General features: G+C 42.6%; 1 protein-coding gene across 7 annotated transcripts in view; it reads right to left on the bottom strand.

Annotated features, from left to right (window-relative positions):
• GRAMD1B (GRAM domain containing 1B) overlaps positions 1–20317 on the bottom strand; it is a 260267-nt gene that overhangs the window by 190994 nt on the left and 48956 nt on the right. For 2 of the 7 annotated variants that reach the window (XM_043481178.1, XM_043481182.1), the window contains exon 1: positions 5148–5375. The exons of the other annotated variants lie outside the window; for them this stretch is intronic. The gene's annotated coding sequence lies outside the window, so the exon portion shown is untranslated. Of the gene's footprint in view, positions 1–5147; positions 5376–20317 lie in introns of those variants that run through there. 7 annotated transcript variants of the gene reach the window in all.

Genomic DNA, 20317 nt, shown 5'->3' with positions numbered 1-20317 from the left:
CTGTGTCAGGTCTTAGCTGTGGTGTTCAGGTTCTCCAGCTGTGGAGTGGGGGCTTAGCTGCCCTATGGCATGTGGGATCTTAGTTCCCCGACCAGAGATGGAATCCATGTCCCCTGCATTGCAAAGCAGATTCTCAACCATTGGGCCACCAGGGAAGTCCCTAGTTCTATTCTTTAAACAAAGGGATGCTATTCAGGTTTTGCTGGGGTTTTTTTTGGGGGGGGGGGGTGACATTATGGACCTGTGTTTGAGGAACATCAATTCTGGTGACAGTGTGAAATACATACCGGAGAAGCCAAAGATGGGACACACAGAGGCCAATTCAGAGACTGTCATTCAATCAGTCTGTATTTTTGGAGTATCGATTACATGCATGCATGACAAATACTGTAGGTAAGAGATGGAGAAAATCTGAAACAGGCTGGGAGAAAAATGTGGAATGAGAGGAGATGGGCAAGGAAAAGAAGAGTTCTACAAAGATTTATTCAGAGACATAGACTGGGAAAAAACCAAGAATGCGGGATGAATCAGAAGTCAAGAAAGGGGAGGAGCCAGAGTTTGTTGAATGACTACTACAAGCTTGGCACCAGGCTAAGTGCTTCACACACAAAATCCCATTCGATCCTCCCAACAACCCCCAGAAACAGACATCAGAAGCTCCATGGTAGGAGGAGGAGAGATTTGAAAAGGTGCCTGACTTGCCCAAGTTCATACTGGGAACAAATGGAAGAGGAGCACAAATTTCAACCAGGGTCTCTGTGCTTTAAAACATGCTTTTTCAATTACACCACATTTCAGAAAGGTAAGTGATGCCAAATGCCGTCACGAAATCAGGCAGGAGGAAGACGGAGAGAATCCCATTAGATTTTGTAATGGGTCGTTGGTGTTCTCTGTGGGAACAGTGGTGATGAGGGCAGGAGATGAAACGTGACTGCTACAGGTGGCAGAGTGTGGAGTGAGGCAATACACAGAGGCTGCAAAACGAGACCACGAGTCCCAGAAACCAGGCAGTGAAAGGAGTGTCTTTCATTCCCATTCATTTTTAAATAGTTATTGAGCATTTTCTATGTGTTCAAGTCTCTTCTAAGGATCTGGAATTAGACTGGGAAAAATTGTGTGTGTGTGTGCTATTGTTGGTAGATGTTATGTTTCAGAGGAACAAAATGTGACTGTATGATTATGCCATTTAAAATGGAGTTCTAAAAAAATAATAATAATAAAATAAAATGGAGTTCTGCCTATATCTAAGAAACTGAAGCCTGGGGGTGTACCTGGTAATCTAACAAATCAATCAAAAAGTATTTAATATGCCCAGATTCTAAGTATACCATAATACTGGGTACTGTGAAACGGTTCTGAAAAGTTTCTGTAACACTATTCATTTATTCCTCAAAATAATTCTTAAGTGTTTATCAAAGATGACCCTGGCTTCAAATCTTGAGGTGGCGGTGCAGGGAGAGCAGAAAACAATCTAATAACTACAGTTTAGTAAGAAAACCTACTTTGATAGAGCCATGTATCAAATGCGGTATGAGCCCAGAGGAGAGAGAGCTTGATCCAGAAAGAACTTCATGAAGGAGACAGTATCTACCCAAGGCAGAAGGTTAGCAGAGGAGTTTTCTAGCTACACCGGGGCAGGGGCGGGGGCGTGCTTCCAGGCAGAAGGACCACCTACACAAAGGCACAGAGGTATAAAAGGGAGCAGGATATATTCTTGGAATCACACAAAGAACAGTCTGGATCATAATGTTAAGTGATGGATGAGAGCAAGAGATTACATCCACTATAAATCTTCCTTCTTGCCCATTTAAACACAGATTAATTGAGCACGCTATGTTCTAAGTGCTGGGAAACAGGGTAGGGGAATTTGGGTATGCACATAACCAAGTCTGTGCCCTGGAGGAGTTTACGTCCTGGTGATTACAAAATTCCAGAATGATGGAACAGAGATTTCAAAGATCTGACCCAACCATCACTTTACCCCCACTGTTCATTCTGTTTTAGAGATGAGAGAAGGAGGCACAGGAAGGTTACAGACAGTTAATAAAGTTGTGCAGCCAGGCAGGTGAAGTTTCACAGGTGATAAAGGGCTTTGCGTGCAAAGGCCAAGACAAAGACTTGGAGGCTGAACTCACTCAAAGAGAAGGGCCCCAAAGGTCTAGGAAACAATCCGGTTCAAGCACTAAAGGAACCACTAAGGCTTTTATTTCCAACGGGAACTCGGCATTTTCACCTCCGTTACATCAGAAAATTAGCCCCCTTTTACAGACAACCCTGGATCCCATGGACAGAGGAGCCTGGCGGGCCACAGTCCATCCAGCTGCAAACCAGTCAGACATGACTTAGCGACTAAACAAAAACCATACACCCAGATCCAGAGCAGCAGAGATGTTAGAGCAGCTCATGTGTGCTCCATTGCTTGGTCATGTCTGACCCTTTGTGACCCCATGGGCTGTAGCCCACCAGGCTCCTCTCTGTTCAAGGGATTCTCCAGGCAAGATACTGGAGTGGGTTGCCATTTCCTTCTCCAAGGGATCTTCCTGACCCAGGGATGGAACCAGTGTCTCCTGCATTGGCAGGTGGGTTCTTTCCCACTGAGCTACTTGGGAAGCCCAGATATTAGAGCAGTGGGCTCCAAATCACTTCCAGCGTTGAGCAGAACCTTGGTAACTTCTCATGCTGGGGTATGATGCTGAAACCGTAAGAACTGCCCAGTTTGTTCTGATGGGACATAATGGCATGTTTTCCAAGCATGACAGAGACACTAGCCTTTACATACCACTTTAAACAAAAAATTGAATTATTTTGTTGTGACACAGGAAGGCTTTTCAGCCATGGCTCCTATAATCCAAGTACATAGAGATAGCCATTCCCACTGCAGCCCAAGTCGTTTATGCTTTTGCAAGGAGGGAGCAAGTGTTAACAATTCATTCCTGTAAAATTCTGCATTTAGTGGGAGCTGTTACCTTGAAATGAAAGTCACACTTTCTAGTACTCCCACTTTTCATGAATGGCCCACCAGCCTGGACCCTGACTGTACTCTGCCCCCAACTGCCCCCTGGTGGCAATTCCGTTGCTCACATTACCCCCACTCCAATTCTAGGAGCTGAGATGCTGGACCACTGCCCTTCCGATTCACCTCAATTCAGTGACTGCACAGTATTTTAAACACCCTGAAATTGGAACTGGGGAATGGGTTATGCTGGGTAATCTCTGAAGTCTCTCACAGTCTATGAACTGAAAAGGTTTACTTCACCTTAAGCAATCCTGGTATATGAAAACACAGATTTTAAAAACAGGAGTTGGGGCAACTCTCAACTAGTTGGGGCAACTAGTTGGACTAGTTAGGTTAGGACTCCAGACTCTCACTTCCCAGGGGTCAGGTTCAATCCCTGGTTGGGGAACTAACATCCCTTATACGCTGCATGGCACCGTCAAAAATATATATATATATACATATACATATATATTTATAAGTTGGAATGATCATCATTAATAAAATCATTTGTTTTACCAAAAGAATTCATTAAAATAGACTGTTTCCTTATGGGTAAGAACATTTTTATCCTTAAATTAAGTGACTCGAATAAGGCACATTCAACAAGGAAACCTCCCGCTGAATATCAGATGTCCACATGAACATAAAACATCACTGAATGCTGAGTGACCTCATTTCTTTATATTTCTAGGAAAAGAAAGAGCTCCATTTCTCATAACCTCAACCACTCCCATGATGTAAGTTAGTACTCTGAGAAGACATATTAATTCTGTCTGACAGTTGTAAAGTTTTATGAGCAATAGACCTTCCTTAGGCAATAGAATTATAAGCCTGAAAGAAACATCAGATACTTAGTCCAATCTCATTAACTATCTGGCCCATTCTTCCTCTGCCCTGTCCCATCCAGGGTCACAGATGAGAAACTAAGGCATTGGTAAGATCAACCCTGGACCAAGGTCATAGAGCTGAAATGGAAACTGCTTTCTGTAAGTCAAATATCTTTCGGTCAAATTCTACCTTAATTGCTTTCAGTGTTATTCTCGAGGTCATAGTTTGACCTCAAAGAATAATTAAAATACAAATGGTACTAAGGAGGCCAAACACTTATTCTGCTTTTGTCCACACACATTCTGTGTGCATCTAATTCTCTCACAAGCCCACAGAGAGCAAGAAGTTAAACACAAATACCTCACTAGAACTGATCCCAACACATGAATGATCAGATTTGCACAAAAGATATAACAATGTTTATTTACTTTTGGAAAAGCCTTTATGCTTTACACAAATAGAATCCCTTTATGTGGGAAATTCCCCTCATGCATTTTAAATATTACTTGATGTATACACAACTTTGCAACAACACTACTACTTAATAAAAGTTTGTGTATAAATAATCAACGTACACGCTCATATCCTTTCATTTCAAAGCAAATATATGATAACAATGGCTTGAACCATATGAAAAATCTGTTTTGGCTGAGTGTAGATTAGAAATGTTCCAATGTCCTAAAAATTTGAAGATTGATCTAAAACTTCTTGAGCCAGGCACTCTGTTTTCTCAATTAAGCCTCACAAAAATCCTGAGGTTGTGCCAATTTTCCCATTTTAGAGATGTGGAAACGAAGCCCAAAGAAATTAACTTTTAGGTATTAAGCTAAGATTCAAACCCAAGTAGTCTGAATCCCAAACCTGTGTTTTCTCCACTCCTCTATATTACTCTATTTCAACTTCCTGTAAAAAAATATACTTTCAAAAAAAAAAAATACTTTCAGCCACTATTCAAACTGTTTCTCTCTGCCGTTTTTTGTGATGGCTTTCATTTGATTTGCAATCTGGTAAATAAATTGACATCTGGGGTTGAAATTCTGCAAACTGAGACACACTGCTTTCCTAACTCAGGCAGCTTCTATTTGTTCCCTATCTAAAACACACCACAAAGCTAATATCAATTTCCTTGGGCTTTCCTACTGAATTCTAAATATTTTAAAAAGAAACTCTATCCCCAGTATTTGTCAGAACCCGCTTTGCTAGAAGTGCTTGCAAGAAATACCTTTCTTTGGCATGTTCAGGCCACCTAAGCAGATTCTTATTTGCAGCAAACGATGTTGTAATTCCTAATTGGTACCCAAGTGTCTCTAACACCCCTTACCTGTTACAAAGTCCACCTGTAGATCTCAGGTGGGTCAGCAGGGCTGTACAGCTGCCTGGAGGCGTCCATCACTGAGACCTGTCTACCCAACACTCTAAGTGGGACCTGCGCACAACAGCTCCAGGCTCCAAGTTAGTTTGCTTAAAATGAGGCTGGCCACCGCCTGCTGAAATGGTAGCTTAGCAAACACTAAAGGCTTTTAAAAGTAAGTTCTCTGTGATCTTCGTGTTCTAACTTAGCTTCCAAAGGTAGATCTAACTTGTTTTCAGGACTTTGGAAGGTAATGGTTTCAATCTTGTCAGCCAGGGCAAAGTCTAGGTTCTTGAAGGCTGGCTCACATGATCTCATTCTGTGCAAGTTCACCCCTGCATCCTTGGACCTTGGAACCAGGACAGTAGGTTTCATCCCCACCAAAATAAAATCTCTCCCCAGCTTAACCAAAGAACAAACAGTCCGGGCTCATGGTTCCACTGTCCTACAGGAAGGGTCCCACCAGGATACTGAAAACCTAGGTTCCTTCCCTGCTTCTTTCTCATTCTCCCCTTTTCTTTCTTCCCTCTCTGTCCGTCTTTCTCTTTCTGTGTCTCTCTTTTGCATGCGCGTGCACACACATACACACGAGCAATTCTCCTCACTTCCTTAAGTAACCAGACACTGTGCAACCAAAAACAAACGGTGAGTTTCCCATCAGGGGAGGTAAGCAAGCAGAGACTGACCACGTTCTTGCACTGAGGTTGAGACCAGATGAGACTGGAGGGCACTTCCAGGTTGAAGGCTGATAGTCTCCCAGAGGTCTGAGGTTCTGGAAGAAGCCCATACATGTTCTTCTAATTGTTCTTTTATGACTTCTCCTTTTCTTTTTTGAGAATATCCTCCACACTCATTTAAATCAATCCTTACTAGTATATGGGCTTCCCGTGTGGCTCAGCTGGTAAAGAATCTGCCTACAATGCGGGAGACCTGGGTTCGGTCCCTGGGTTGGGAAGACCCCCTGGAGAAGGGAAAGGCTACCCACTCCAGTATTCTGGCCTGAAGAATTCCATGGACTATATAGTCCAGGGGGTCGCAAAGAGTCAGATACAACTGAACGACCTTCACTTCACTTACTTGTATATATATATATTAAAAAAACCCTTGGTGCACTTTACCCACACTGTTTTGCAGCACCTCTTTTTCTACGCTGTGTCATAATTACTGGCATGCGTGTTCCACATCCCACATCCCCTCAGACTGTATCGTCATCAAGGCAAGACTTCTGCCCCGTCCATTTCTGTCATCCTGTTAGGAAGCTCACTGCTCCACATGGTGTATCTGCTCAGTGAACGTCCGAGAGTGAAGACATGGTGGTGGGGCGGTGGTGGGGGTGTAGGGGGAGTGGTCTGAAGAGGCACCCAGTTAGCTTCCCTCACATGCTCTCTGGGGGTTGCCTGCCCTTCTGGAGAAACGGAGGCTGAAGAACACGGTCCGTTGCAGCCCTGCAGTGTCCCTCGGGACAGCTCTGACCATGATCATTCCTTCCCTGAGATCAGCACTACACTCAGCCTGCATCACATAAGAGAGCTCAGAAGTCACCTTGGAGGATAACACTCTCCACCCAGAACATTCATTCCTGACTAACTAAAAGCTCAGGTTTCTTAGGCAAGGGTGTTTGGACTGTGAATCTCTGGAGAGCCATTAAAGGAAGGAACCAGAATGTGTCTGGAAACAGCTGCTTACCTATCTGCTCTTAAGAAAACACCCTGAAGTGGAGTTTAATCAGTTCTTCCTCAGTTACTGGTGAGAGCCTCAGTTTAACCATTCCTGCAAGAAAGGAATTCATCCTACTCTCTTCCAAAGATCTGCAGACAGGCCAGCTTCCCCATGTGGGAAGGCCAGGCCCTCCTGAGTTCTGGAGCTGCCCTGCGCTCCAGAAAATAACCATCCTCTGCCATGGTTTCCTGTCCAAAGGATGTCTGCCCGTCTTGATTATAAGGCCAATGTTAAGTCACAATTTAATTCCCCTTAAATGACTTCCCCTTAAATGACTACTCATTCCATTTGCGTTGCAAATCAGAAGAAATACTTAGAAGAAACCAACCCCCACATTTTATAGATAAGGAACTTGGTTCAAGAAGTGCCTCTCTCTGTTGGCTGCCTTTGATAGCCTGTTTATTGTGGTATGAAAACGAACTTAACCTATTAATTACTGAGCAGGTGAGTCCAGAAACACAGTAACACGTATTTCGTAAAATACATCAACTTTATTTTAAGAACAGTTTTAGATTTACAGAAGTTATCACATGCTTGTAAATGCTAAACTACTTCATCCTTCCTGTTACTGTTTTACTAACAGTGCTCTCTAGAGCACATTGTCAAAATAGCTTGTTTTCCATTTTATGGGCACAAAGCGCCTTATACGGGTAAGGGTTTGGCCCAGGTTCCAGGAACAATGTGCCTGTTTTCTGAGGGAGAAATGCTACAAAGAGCAATTTATGTACACAGGTTGTATGCTGAAGGTGGGGAGGGAATTTTATTTAATTGTATCAATCCAAGCACAATCACAGTAAGGCTAGCTAATATTTACTGCACACTTACTAGAAATCAGGCATGATCTCAAATCACTCCAGTGAGGAAACTTTTATCCCCATTTTCAAATAAGAAAAGAATGAGGCTTGGAAAGGTCATGTAAGAGACACATGGGGACTTCCCTTGTGGCTCAGTGGTTAAGAATCTGCCCATCAATGCAGGGGACATGGATTTCATCCCTGGGCCAGGAAGACCCCACATGCCTTGGAGCAACTAAGCCAGAGAGCCCAAACTACCGAAGGTCACGCACCCGTGCTCTGCCACAAGAGAAGCCACCTTGATGAGAAGCCTGCACGTTGCAACTAGAGAGTAGTCCCTATTCGCTGGCAACTAGAGAAAGCCCTCCTGCAGTGAGGAGCTAGAGCAGTCAAAAATGAAACAAACAAACAAAAAAAAGACACCCAGCTAATCAGCAGCTGGACTGGGTTCAAACTGCCAAACTGAAGCCAAGCACGACTGCATGGGACTCCTGGGTACAGAAGCCTTTCTGTGTCCCTCCTTTCTTGTTCGCAGGAAACAGACTCCAACTTCCATGACCTTCCCTGAGTTCCAAAGGGCAGATTCAACAGTTGCTGATCAGGGAAAGTGGGGGTGATGCAGAGACAAGGGAGGAGACCATCTCAGGCCAGTTAAAGGAGTGCAGGCCATGCACATATCCCAATCCTTTTTTTTTTTAGTGCCTCAGTGACACTGACTTTTTTTTTTTAGTGCCTCAGTGACACTGATTTTTTTTTTTTTAGTGCCTCAGTGACACTGATTTTTTTTTTTAGTGCCTCAGTGACACTGATTTTTTTTTTTTTTTTTTTAATTTACTGGGGTATAGTTGCTTCTCAACACTGTGCTCATTTCTGCGGTATAGCAAAGTGAATCAGCCAGCCATATGTATACACACATCCCCTCCCTTCTGGACTTCCCTTCCACCTAGATCACCACCGAGCCCTGAGCAGTTTCTCGAGCTGCACAGCAGGCCTGCACTAGTTCCCTCTTCCATGCATAGCAGTGTATATGGGTCAATCCCAATCTCCCAGTTCATCCCTCCCTGCCTTTCCCTGCCTGATGTCCATACATGTGTTCTCTGCTCTGTGTTTTCTCTATTTCTATTCACACTTTATTAGCAACTCCACCCTTGAACCATTGCTATAAAAACTCCTCACCGAATCAAACCCAGGGTTGGGATGCACAGTTCCTGAGGGGCAGGAGCCCACTGTATCCCCCTTTGCCTGACAAAGCAATAAAGCTATTCTTTCCTACTTCACCCAAAACACTGTTTCAGAGATTGGATTCAGTACCGGTGCACAAAGGCCAAGTTTTCGGCATCACACTCTGATGTCTGAGTTTGTGTTTTTCCCCTGGTTAGCTCCGTCTCTCCTTTGTTGTGGAATGATCTCCATCTTTGATGTCACCATCTTCGTTCTAAATTGGTACCTGATTTGATAACTCATTCATGAGCCTATACTACACAATTACGGCACCTGCCTTGTAAAAATATGCATTTTTAATATCCATCACATGACCTGTGTGAGATAAATGTCAATATTGCTATGTGCAGACATGAATTCTCAAAGCTGGCAGACATATCTGCATATCCTTGACAATTACAGCATACTTTTCAGTTATATTAAGCTTCTAGTACTCGGACTTGCCTGGTGGTCCAATGGTTAAGAATCTGCCTGCCAATGCAGGGGACACAGGTTCTACCCTGGTCGGGGAAGATTCCACATGCCACAGGGAAACTACTGAAGCCTGAGCACCTAGAGCCCGAAATTCACAAGAAAAGCCACTGCAACGAGAAGCCCATGCACCGCCAGAGTAGCCTCTGCTCACAGCAACTAGAGAAAGCCTGCGTGCAACAATGAAGACCCAGCGCAGCCAATAAATCAATAATTTTTTTTTTAACTTACAATACTCCCTGATTTCCTCATGCATCGTTGACAGTATGATCTAGCAGTTAAGTGCAAGGGTCCTGGAATCAGAATGGCTGGGTTCAAAGTTTGGATCCACCATTTATTGACAAGTTTTAACTAATGTCTCAGTGCCTCGGTTAGCCCCCGTGAAAGATCAGACTGTCAACAACAGCGCCTGTATTACGGGCTTGTGGTAGCAGATCAACAAGGTTATATACATTAAGCCCTTGGCACAGTCCCTACCACACAGTAAATGCTAAGAGAAGTCCAAGGATGTATCAGTTTTGCACCTACAATCGTGTGTATAAGCACTGATACTAATCACTAATGTGATAAAGTGCACTGAGCATCAAGGGATATCTGGTTGCACAAATATACCAGGGAACCCGATAAAAATCCACTTCACACAGTGCTACACAGGCTGCATGTATGAAATCCACCTGTCATTTGAGCAGCTCCCCACTTACCAAAAAAGACGTGAATAAAGATGAAGTCAACTTAAGAGCTTAAAATACAGGTCTGTTTCTCTTAAGGCCTGTAGAGAAGGGGAGGGGGTAGAAAATGGTAACAACTGGTACAATTATGATCACGATCATTACTATTATCACTAGTGTGAATAGAACTCTCAGCTTCCAGCATCTCAGATTTCTGTGCTTGCCTTTTCTAAGGGAACTAGAGAATGCTTGATTGCTTCCTTACAATGCGAATGGTTTTACCCTTTCAATTACCATCTCCATCACACTCCACAGAAGTTAAAAGATGGCATTTGGGTCTCCTATTCAAGCAGGTGATCTTTTTGTCCTTTTCATTACAGGAGAGACAACTGGTAAAGCTAATGCAATGTACTGTAACTAATGCCTTGGAAGTGCCCGAAGCACGACAATCTTAATCCACTTTGAAGGCTAACTGTGTTCAGAATGTGAGGCTTTATATTAAGCTATATGTTAGAGCAAAATCAGCTGCAGGGGAAAATCCTCTTTGAATCAGAGTGAAACCATTTATATTTATTTCTAAAACTTCGAAGAGTCTGATGACAGAGAAAAAACCCAAGCAAACATCAGCAGTAAGATACTAATTTAACCCTTGGTTGGGCTATAGCAATGGCAGCTTTGTGAATTCTGCACAGAGTCCATGTATGTGTGCCTGATATGTGGAACCTTTACGGGCATCACGGAGCCAACAATTAAGAGGGACTCAATAGAAAACAAATTTAAGTCTCAAAGTCTACTGTTTTACCAAGAAAGCAAAATGGCAAAAGTCAGTGATTAAACGGTGACTAACAAGAAAGGACTCTCTCGGACGTCCCTGTGGGCTCAGTGGATAAGAGTTCACCTGCTAATGCAGGGGACATGGGTTCGATCCCTGGTCTGGGAAGATTCCACATGCTGCGGAGCAACTAAGCCCGTGCACCCCAACTACCGAAGCCCACGTGCCTAGCGCCTGCACTCAGCAACAAGACAAGCCACCGCAATGAGACGCCTGCACACCACAGCCAAGAGCAGCCCCCACTTCCTCAACTAGAGAAAGTTCTTGAAAAACAACAAAGACCCAGAACAGACAAGAAAAAAAAAAAAAAAAGCTGAAAAAAAAAGAAGGTCTCTTTCTCATCATGCAGGTTCTCAGCTCCTCAAAGAGGAACCAGCAGAGGGGGAGCCCCAAGTTTCCCCTCTGATTTCTCCTCACTGGAACATTCCATTCACTCTTGAAGTTTAAAGGACAAAATGGGATGTGCAAGTGACTCCTGAGCTCTTGTGGAAGCTTTCCAATGCCCCTCCACCCATAATTACATACTCCCCATGCTGGAGGATCAGTTCTCCCTTCCAGACAGGTTCCCCCAGCACAGCCATGAGTGTGATGAGGAAGAGGAAGGAAAGATCCCAGCAGAGTGCCCCATAGCTCTCATTTTGACAGTATATGATGTGCTGCATTTCTCAACGGTAGAGAGGAGTGATACTGGATAAAGAAGTGGAACCTCTCTCCTTTACTGGTCTGGAGGGCAGGAAACCACGTGTGCCCCGCCTTCCAGTAAAGGAGAGAGCCCTGACCCTTAGGTGAACTCAGGGCACAGTGTGATATAATCAGTGCTCTTTTCCAGGCAGATAATACTCAGACTCAAGGTGGACTCTGTCTAAAAACTTCTAAGGTGAAAAAGAGAATATAAATAAAAGAGTGGACATACATGTATGTATAACTGACTCACTTTGCACACAGTACAAACTAACCCAGCACTATAAATCGACTATACTCCAGTAAAAATTAATTTTTAAAAAAAGGTAAGAAAGAGAGTAGAAACAGGTCTTTGAGTGTCTTAGCTTAGAAAATGAAGTTGGGGACATCCCTGGTGGTCCAGTGGTTAAGACTCTGTGTTCCCAATACAAAGGATGAGGGTTTGATCCCTGGTGGGGAAACTAAGATCTCACATGCTACATGGTGTGGGAAAAAAAAAAAAAAAAAAAAGTCAGACAAGTTATGGGGAAAATAGTACACTCAGGGAGCAGGGCTTTGTCTGATAGCACCAAGATTTTGTAAAGTAACATGGAAAAACAGAGGTAAGAGCCATCAGCTATTAATATTCCTGCATCTAGGAGTTTTGTGATTTGGAGGAATGGGGTTTAGGAGTCAGGGAGACCTGAATATAAAGAGGCTTGAATTTCTGCTGGTCTTAGAGTCATGCAGATGGAGCATCTCAGGAACATCTGGGCACAGTTGATTTTGTTCTAGAATATTTGTTTCTGCTCTGTCTCAGTAGGAGACTGGAGCAAAGAAGTCTTCTCCTAGACCCTCATCTTCCTCCTTTACTCCATACTGATACCCTCACTCCCCTTTTCCTCCTCCATTTCTTTCTTTTCTCCTTTTCTCAGCAAGATTTCTCCCCCTGCCTTTTTACCCATTTCTGCTTCTGCTTCTATAAACTCCTTTTCTCCTTGTCCTCAAAGTTCGCTAAAGGTCTGGTCCCTGTCTTCATAAACACCACCCTCCGCCTGCCCATTGGCCTCCCTGAGTTTATTAGAATCAGAAATGTCTGGTGGGCAGTGGACATGGAGAACCCATTTCTAAACTCTCATCTTGAGACTCAATAATTCTAACTCCACCTAGCTTGAAACTAATTGGAACCCAGTAAGGCTAGGTCACACACCTGTTATTGACCTCGAAATACAGCTAACTACCTTTAAAGAAAGAAGACTGTACACACCCTAAAAGTCTGCTCTGAGTTTTGCTGCTGTTATTAATTTGCTCCTGGTGAACAACATTTTTCAGGCACCTAAGTCACTAACTTTTTTTTTCCATTTTAGCTTTTCATTTCATATTGGAGTAAAGCCAATTAACCACGCTGTGATAGTTTGAGGTGGACAGCAAAGGGATTCAGTCACACATATAATGTACATATACATATACATTCTCCCCCAAACTCCCCTGCCATCAGGCTGCCACATAACATTGAGCACAGTTCCTGGTAAGTCACTAACTCTGAAGGCAGAAATAAGACCCATTTCTCACAAGTAGATATTTACAGGAAGCCATGTGAACTGCAGGCAAAGGTCCTAGAGTTTCAAGCCAGCAGGTAATTAGACTGTGTTATGGTAATTCAGCACAAGAGCCTGGACAAAGGGCGTATTCTAAAAACCAAAGAAAATAAACAACTGACTGTCTCAGAAACTCCCATTTGGATGTCCAGGCAAGAAAGGGCAGGCCAAACTAATAAAATCAGAATTGCCTCAGGTGTCAAGATAAGATCCTGAGAGACCCCCAAAATAAAAACTCACATAGCACTTTGAAGTGAAACACTTCTACACCAATGAGCCATATGATTTTTACAACCCCCCAACAAAGGAAGTAAAATAGGCATACTGTTACTTAATAGACGAGAAAGTAGGGTCAGAGAAATTACGGGACTTGTGTGAGTCCCACAGTAAGAGGCAAAGGTGGAATTTTCAGCCAGGTGTGCCCCTTCCAATTACCATAATTATGGAAAGTGCTTACCTGGTAGTTACGTGGTAAGACAATGACATGTTGGGTCTTCTTAATTCCCCTTCCAAGGGCTGTTCACTACCTAAAAATGCCTAAGTCATCAAATTATGTAATCAAATTTCTTTTTCTCTGGCTTTTGGTAAAAATTACTCCACGCAAACACCAGAAAAAATTAAAACAAGGGCAAACGTTATAATCTAAGTGTGAAAAAAAGAAAAAAGAATCTAAATGTGACCAGCCAGATCAGCATTAGTATTAGAGGCAGGGTTATCCTGTAGAAATTCATGCTCGACCATTTAGAGATGGTCTGAATCACCCTAGCAGATTCCCTATACATTCCAATTATTGCACTTAATTATATTATTATATTATATAATAAATATAAAATTTATTATATAATTATGGTTATATTTAAAATATATAATCGTAATAGACTATTATATAATTATATATGTTTAGGCGCTCAGTTGTGTCTGACTCTTCTGTGACCCCAAGGACTGTAGCCCTCCAGGCTCCTCGGTCCATGGGATTTCCCAGGCAAGAATTCTGGAGTGGGTTACCATTTCCTTTCCTAGAGGATCTTTCCAACCCAGGGATCAAACCCTACATTGGCAGGAGGATTCTTTACCACTGAGCCACCAGGGAAGCCAATATAATTAATTACATAATTATAAATCCATCAATTCCATGTTGCATAGGGAATCCTGCCAAACTTTTTCAACATGACCTATAGGCAATACCCACCCAAGAAAGTTTGGGGTGGGATAAGTGTGTCCCAGAAGTCTTCTCTCATTTCATCCTATCTTTAAGAAAGCAGTGAGCTATGTCATCCATTTACACACTCAATAATTCATTCAAGTTGTGAAAAATAAAATCAAATCCTATCCCTTGGTTGGATAATTATTGACTTCTGTGTTCCAATACTACAGCTTTTTAAAAAAAAATTTTTTCTGCAAAACATTTTATTTAATCAGTATATGACCATGTATTACATTTTTTCTTTTGCATTTTTTAAAATTTATTTTTAATTGGAATATAATTGCTTTACAATGTTGTGTGAAGGTTCTGCTGTACATGAATCAGCTATAAGTGTGTGTGTATATACACACACACACACACACACACACGCTCTCTTGAGCCTCCCTCACTTCCCCGTTCCACCTTTCTAGGTCATCACAGAGCACCAAGCTGAGCTTCATGTGCTAGAAAGCAGCTCCCTCTACAAGCTATTTTAGACGTGATAGTGTATATATGTCAATGCTACTGTCTCAGTTTGTTCCACCCTCTCCTTCCACCACTGTGCCAACAAGTCCATTCTTCACATTTGCATCTTTATTCCTGCCCTGCAAATAGGTTCATCAGTACCATTTTTCTAGATTCCACATACATGAGTTAATATATGATATTTGTTTTTCTCTTTCTGACTTACTTCACTCTGGATGACAGACTCTAGGCTCATCCACATCATTACAAATGACCCAATTTCATTCTTTTTTATGGCTGAGTAATATTCCAAAATCACTGCAGATGGTGACTGCAGCCATGAAATTAAAAGACGCTTACTCCTTGGAAGAAAGTTATGACCAACCTAGACAGCATATTAAAAAGCAGAGACATTACTTTGCCAACAAAGATCCGTCTAGTCAAGGCTATGGTTTTTCCAGTGGTCATGTATGGATGTGAGAGTTGGACTGTGAAGAAAGCTGAGCACCGAAAAATTGATGCTTTTGAACTGTGGTGTTGGAGAAGACTCTTGAGAGTCCCTTGGTCTGCAAGGAGATCCAACCAGTCCATCCTAAAGGAGATCAGTCCTGGGTGTTCATTGGAAGGACTGATGCTGAAGCTGAAACTCCAGTACTTTGGCCACCTCATGCGAAGAGCTGACTCATTGGAAAAGACCCTGATGCTGGGAGGGATTGGGGGCAGGAGGAGAAGGGGGCGACAGAGGATGAGATGGCTGGATGGCATCACCGACTCGATGGACATGATTTTGAGTAAACTCCGGGAGTTGATGATGGACAGGGAGGCCTAGCGTGCTGCGATTCATGGGGTCGCAAAGAGTAGGACACGACTAAGCGACTGAACTGAACCGAATATTCCATTTATATATGTTCCACATTTTGTTTATCCATTCATTTGTCAGTGGACATTTAGGTTGCTTCCATGTCCTGGCTATTGTAAATAGTGCTGCAGGGAACATTGGGATATAAGTGTCTTTTTGAATTATGGTTTTCTCAGGGCATATACCCAGTGGGATTGCTGGGTCATATGGTAGTTTTTAGTTCTTTAAGGAACCTCCATACTACCCTCCAATACTACAGTTCTAACATAATCTAGACCTTGTATCTATACCAATTAAAAGAAATGGCAGGGGGAGCTACCAGTTATACAACTAAATAATCAGCTGTAAACACATAGCAAAAGGGCAGGCAAAATCCCCATTGAGTTTTTATATTGGGGTAATGCCCACATTCTCTTCTGTCTCACAGAGTTTTCTATTAGTGTCCTGGCCTTTTCTGAAAGCAGCTAGGAAAATCTGGGTCCAGAAAGATTGATCAGTCCTGCAAGGTTACCCAGCAAAACAGTGATTCTTCGCTTGAGATTCATGATGAGGCTCTACAGTCAGCTCCAACTCATGTTCCAAAGTTTAGTTATAATACCAAAGGCAGTTCCTAAACCTCATTCACAGAGATGTACATTCTTTCATTTGAAATTGTCAAGATTATGATCCTAACACCTAGAACCTTCCCCTCACTATAAGAAAACAGCCTTAGAACCTTGGATTCAGGACCATGTGAAACCACCTTGGGGGCAGGAAGCCCTTGTCTCTCATTCATGGAAAAACATAGACTGTGAGTCCCGCAGAGCAGAGGTTTTGCCTTGATGAAGGCTGGATTGGCAGAGTCTAGCGCAGTACTAGATACATAAATGGATTCCATAGATACCTTTTCAATCAGTGAATGGACCTGCATGTTCAATTTTGGGAGATGAGAGACAGAAGCGTCAGCCAAATGACTGATTACAGCCCTGGTGTTCAGGAGCTCTGACTTGGCCAGGTATATTTTGAAAAGATCATTTTGCCAGCCTGTAACTTCAGGCTAAAGTAGACAGGAATGGCAGTCATTGGTGGTGTGGAAAAACTAAGTTCTTACTGCCCCCTGGTGGTCAAGATGATTTCAGATTCTAAAGTTCCCAGCACTTCTAATCAATGAATTTAAAGCATCCTGGTCGTCAGGAGTCTGCAGGTTTTACCCAACCCCTTCTCCAAACAGTAGAGTTTTGGCTTAAGGGCCAGAAAGATGTCTCCCCAATCCCAAAGTCCTCAGAGGAGGCTTTTCACCTCTATACTGAGAGATGAATATGTCAAGGAGCTGAAATGGAAACTTATAAAATGAATTATCTTTCAGTAAATGGTCTGTGGTTTCAAGAGCTCCTAGGAAAAAGGAAAAGCATTCAAGGAAAATAATAACTTCCTGTCTGGAACACAGATTTCTATCTATTCGAGATTATCAGGTCAGGTCGCCCTTCGAAACAAACAAAAAACATATCCAGGAACTCTTTTGGACTTTGAATTCCTAGCATTTCATGATTGCATTCCCACTTCACGGAGGGAGAAGCTGAGGGTCCAAACCAATTACTGGAAAAACTCTAATTATCCTCTCAAGTCTAAAGAAAGGTTTTCAGTTTTGTTTTATTTTAATATATGGTAAGTGAAAAAAAAATAACTGCTACAAAGGTTTCCTTTTAAAAAAATATTTTTTTGATGTGGACCATTTTTAAAGACTTTATTGAATTTGTTACACTATCGCTTCTGTTTTTTTTTTAATGTTTTGATTTTTAGGCCTCAAGGTATATGGGATCTTAGTTCCTCACCCTCTGCATTGGAAGGCAAAGTCTTAACCATTACACTGCCAGGGAAGTTTCTGCTACAGAGGTTTCTAAGGAAATATCACATGTATAGGGTTTTTTGTGTTTTGTCCCACGTGGTGGCTCTCCAGGATCTAGAGCAGTGTCTGCCATATCAATACATAACTGGTGAATGAACGAAGCCTAAAGAGAAGGAGCTGCTGTTTAATGGAAATTATTGCTTACTGGAGAGGAGACCATCTCCTTCCTTGAGAATCGTTAAAGACAAGTTAAATTCTCATTTATCTTAAAAATTATAGAATCTTAAAAAAAATTATAGAATGGGACGCTGGAAGGAACCATAGAGATCATCAATTTAATCTTTTCATTTGGTTTCTTTCATTTACATCACAGATGAGGCAAATGAAGATCAGAGAGGTTAAACAACTCACCACAGGTCACACAGCAACTTTCTGGCAGACCCTACAGTGAATCCAAGTCTTCACTCCTGACACTTTCTAAAAGAACAATGATGTTCCAAGTTTTCGGTTGTGATTTACTGTAAGAAATACATCATGACCCAGTACACATCCACACAATTACACACATAACACTAAAAAGAATTTCATGAAACAATAACCACCTTCTCCATGTAATTAATGTACCCTGGACTACTGTCTACTCCATTTCATTTTTTTATATATTATTCTGATCACAACTCACTAAATTAATTTCACAACTAACAATTTTAAAAACATTCTGCTATGGGGAATACATGTAAATCCATGGCTGATTCATGTCAATGTATGGCAAAAACCACTAAAATATTTTAAAGTAATTAGCCTCCAACTAATAAAAATAAATGGGAAGAAAAATAAAAATAAAAAAAAATAATAAAAACATTCTGCTATAGCATCTTGCCTATTATGACTTCTCAGGCTGAAGTCCTCCAGAATCTTCTTCCAAGCAGAAAAGAACTAGAGTGAGTAGGTTCCTGCTCACTTGGCCCAAAGAGCCCAGTTTTATGACTCAGTAGAAGCAGTGATATCTCCCACTGTCAAGTTTCATTTCAGTTTCAAGAATGCAGTCCCAGTGACCCTGCTCTCCAGCCAAAAGTAAGTAACCACACCAGTGTGTTTCAGGACACAGACCAGGGCCATGGGCGGCAGCCTTGTCCTTGGCCTTGACTGGCTCTCTAACCCACAAGTTAGCAGGGCTTTTGGATCCTTACATAAAACAGCACGTCCTTATCTCTGCTGCTGTCATTCCTGGGGGGCGGGGGCAACCGGAAGAAGAGCAGGGAAGGGGTAGAGCAGGACAAGTAGGTGGGTCTGAGGTCATCAGCTACATGAGTAGGTGTGAACAGATGGAGTGCTTAGCAGTCTTCAGGAGCCAGGCAGCCTCCACCTCCCTCGCACACAGGGTTACACATCGCCTTCCTTCTCCTAACCCCATTTGATCACCTCCCCTCCCTCCATCTCTTCCCCTGACCTCCTCTACCAAATAGTCTCTCTTTATCCCTCTCTCTCATGCTGAGATCATTAACATGATGGGGAGATGGTTTCTCAGCTATTTCCCTTCTGACAGGTTGGAACCTTCTCCTCTGACTTCCCACTTCCCCGCTGAGAATCAGCAAGACAGGATTTGGCAAGGGGCTGCCTTGCGGCAGCCGCGGCTGAAAGCTTCCCCATAGCAACCTGGGCACATTGCCACGACACCAGGTGGGATTTCCAGAGCTGGCAACTCACCCTCTCAGAAGCCGTGCACAAACTGCAGGCTGCCCCAGTCTCTTTCCAGTGAGACTCAAGCTGGCTGCGGGGCTGTGTACTGAAGGCAAAGAGCCAGGAGGGGAGCCGGACAATGCTTTGAATATATGTTTGCCCTTTCAGATATTCTCAGACAGCTTTGGAGCCTAGGGCTCCAGATCTCAGGTTCTGCTCATGAAAGGGGAAGATTAGAATGAATTGGGAGACAGGACAGAACTGCCAGCTCTACCACCAATGTGCCGTGAGATGTTAAGTCAGTTACTTAACGTCTAGTTCTCAGTTACCTCATTTTTAACATAAGAGTTTTTTTTTTAATGACTTCTCAATATTTATTATATCTCTAGTAAAGCAATATAATAGTGATATATACTATCACTATATATATGTCGATATATATATATATACTCTGGTAAAGAATATTTAGTAAAGAATCTGCTTTCAATGCAGGAGACCCCAGTTCAATTCCTGGGTCAGGAAGATCCCCTGGAGAAGGGATACGCTACCCTTTCCAGTATTCCTGGGCTTCCCTTGTGACTCAGCCGGTAAACAATCCTCCTGCAATTCAGGAGACCTGGGTTCAATCCCTGGGTTGGGAAGATCCCCTGGAGAAGGGAAAGGCTACCCACTCCAGTATTCTGGCCTGGAGAATTCCATGGACTATATACAGTTCATGGAGTTACAAAGAGTTGGACACGACTGAGCAACTTTCACTTTCACACGCTTAAGTAAAATTGTAGTATCATTCTGATATACAAATCCCAGATTCACAATGAAGACACACATCTTTACCAAATGAGTGAAAGTTGCTCAGTTGTGTCTGACTCTTTGCGACCCCATGGTATGTCCACAGAATTCTCCAAGTGAGAATACTAGAGTGGATTGCCATTCCCTTCTCCAGGGGATCTTCCTGACCCAAGGATCGAACCCAGGTCTCCTTCACTGCAGGCAGATTCTTCACTGTCTGAGCTGCCAGGGAAGGCACCAAACTAAGTACAACATAATTAAAAGTTTCCTGCTGGAATTGGGCATTTCCCCCATAACAAGATTTTATTTTCATTTAACCATTTTTTAAAACTAAAGTATAGGTAATATACAATGCTGTGTTAATTTCAGGGGTATA

Source organism: Cervus canadensis, chromosome 11 (genome assembly GCF_019320065.1).
Source record: "Cervus canadensis isolate Bull #8, Minnesota chromosome 11, ASM1932006v1, whole genome shotgun sequence".
NCBI classification, from domain to species: Eukaryota; Metazoa; Chordata; class Mammalia; order Artiodactyla; family Cervidae; genus Cervus; species Cervus canadensis.
The sequence above is the reverse complement of the archived record's forward strand: the minus strand, read 5'-3'. Positions and strand labels throughout refer to the sequence as shown.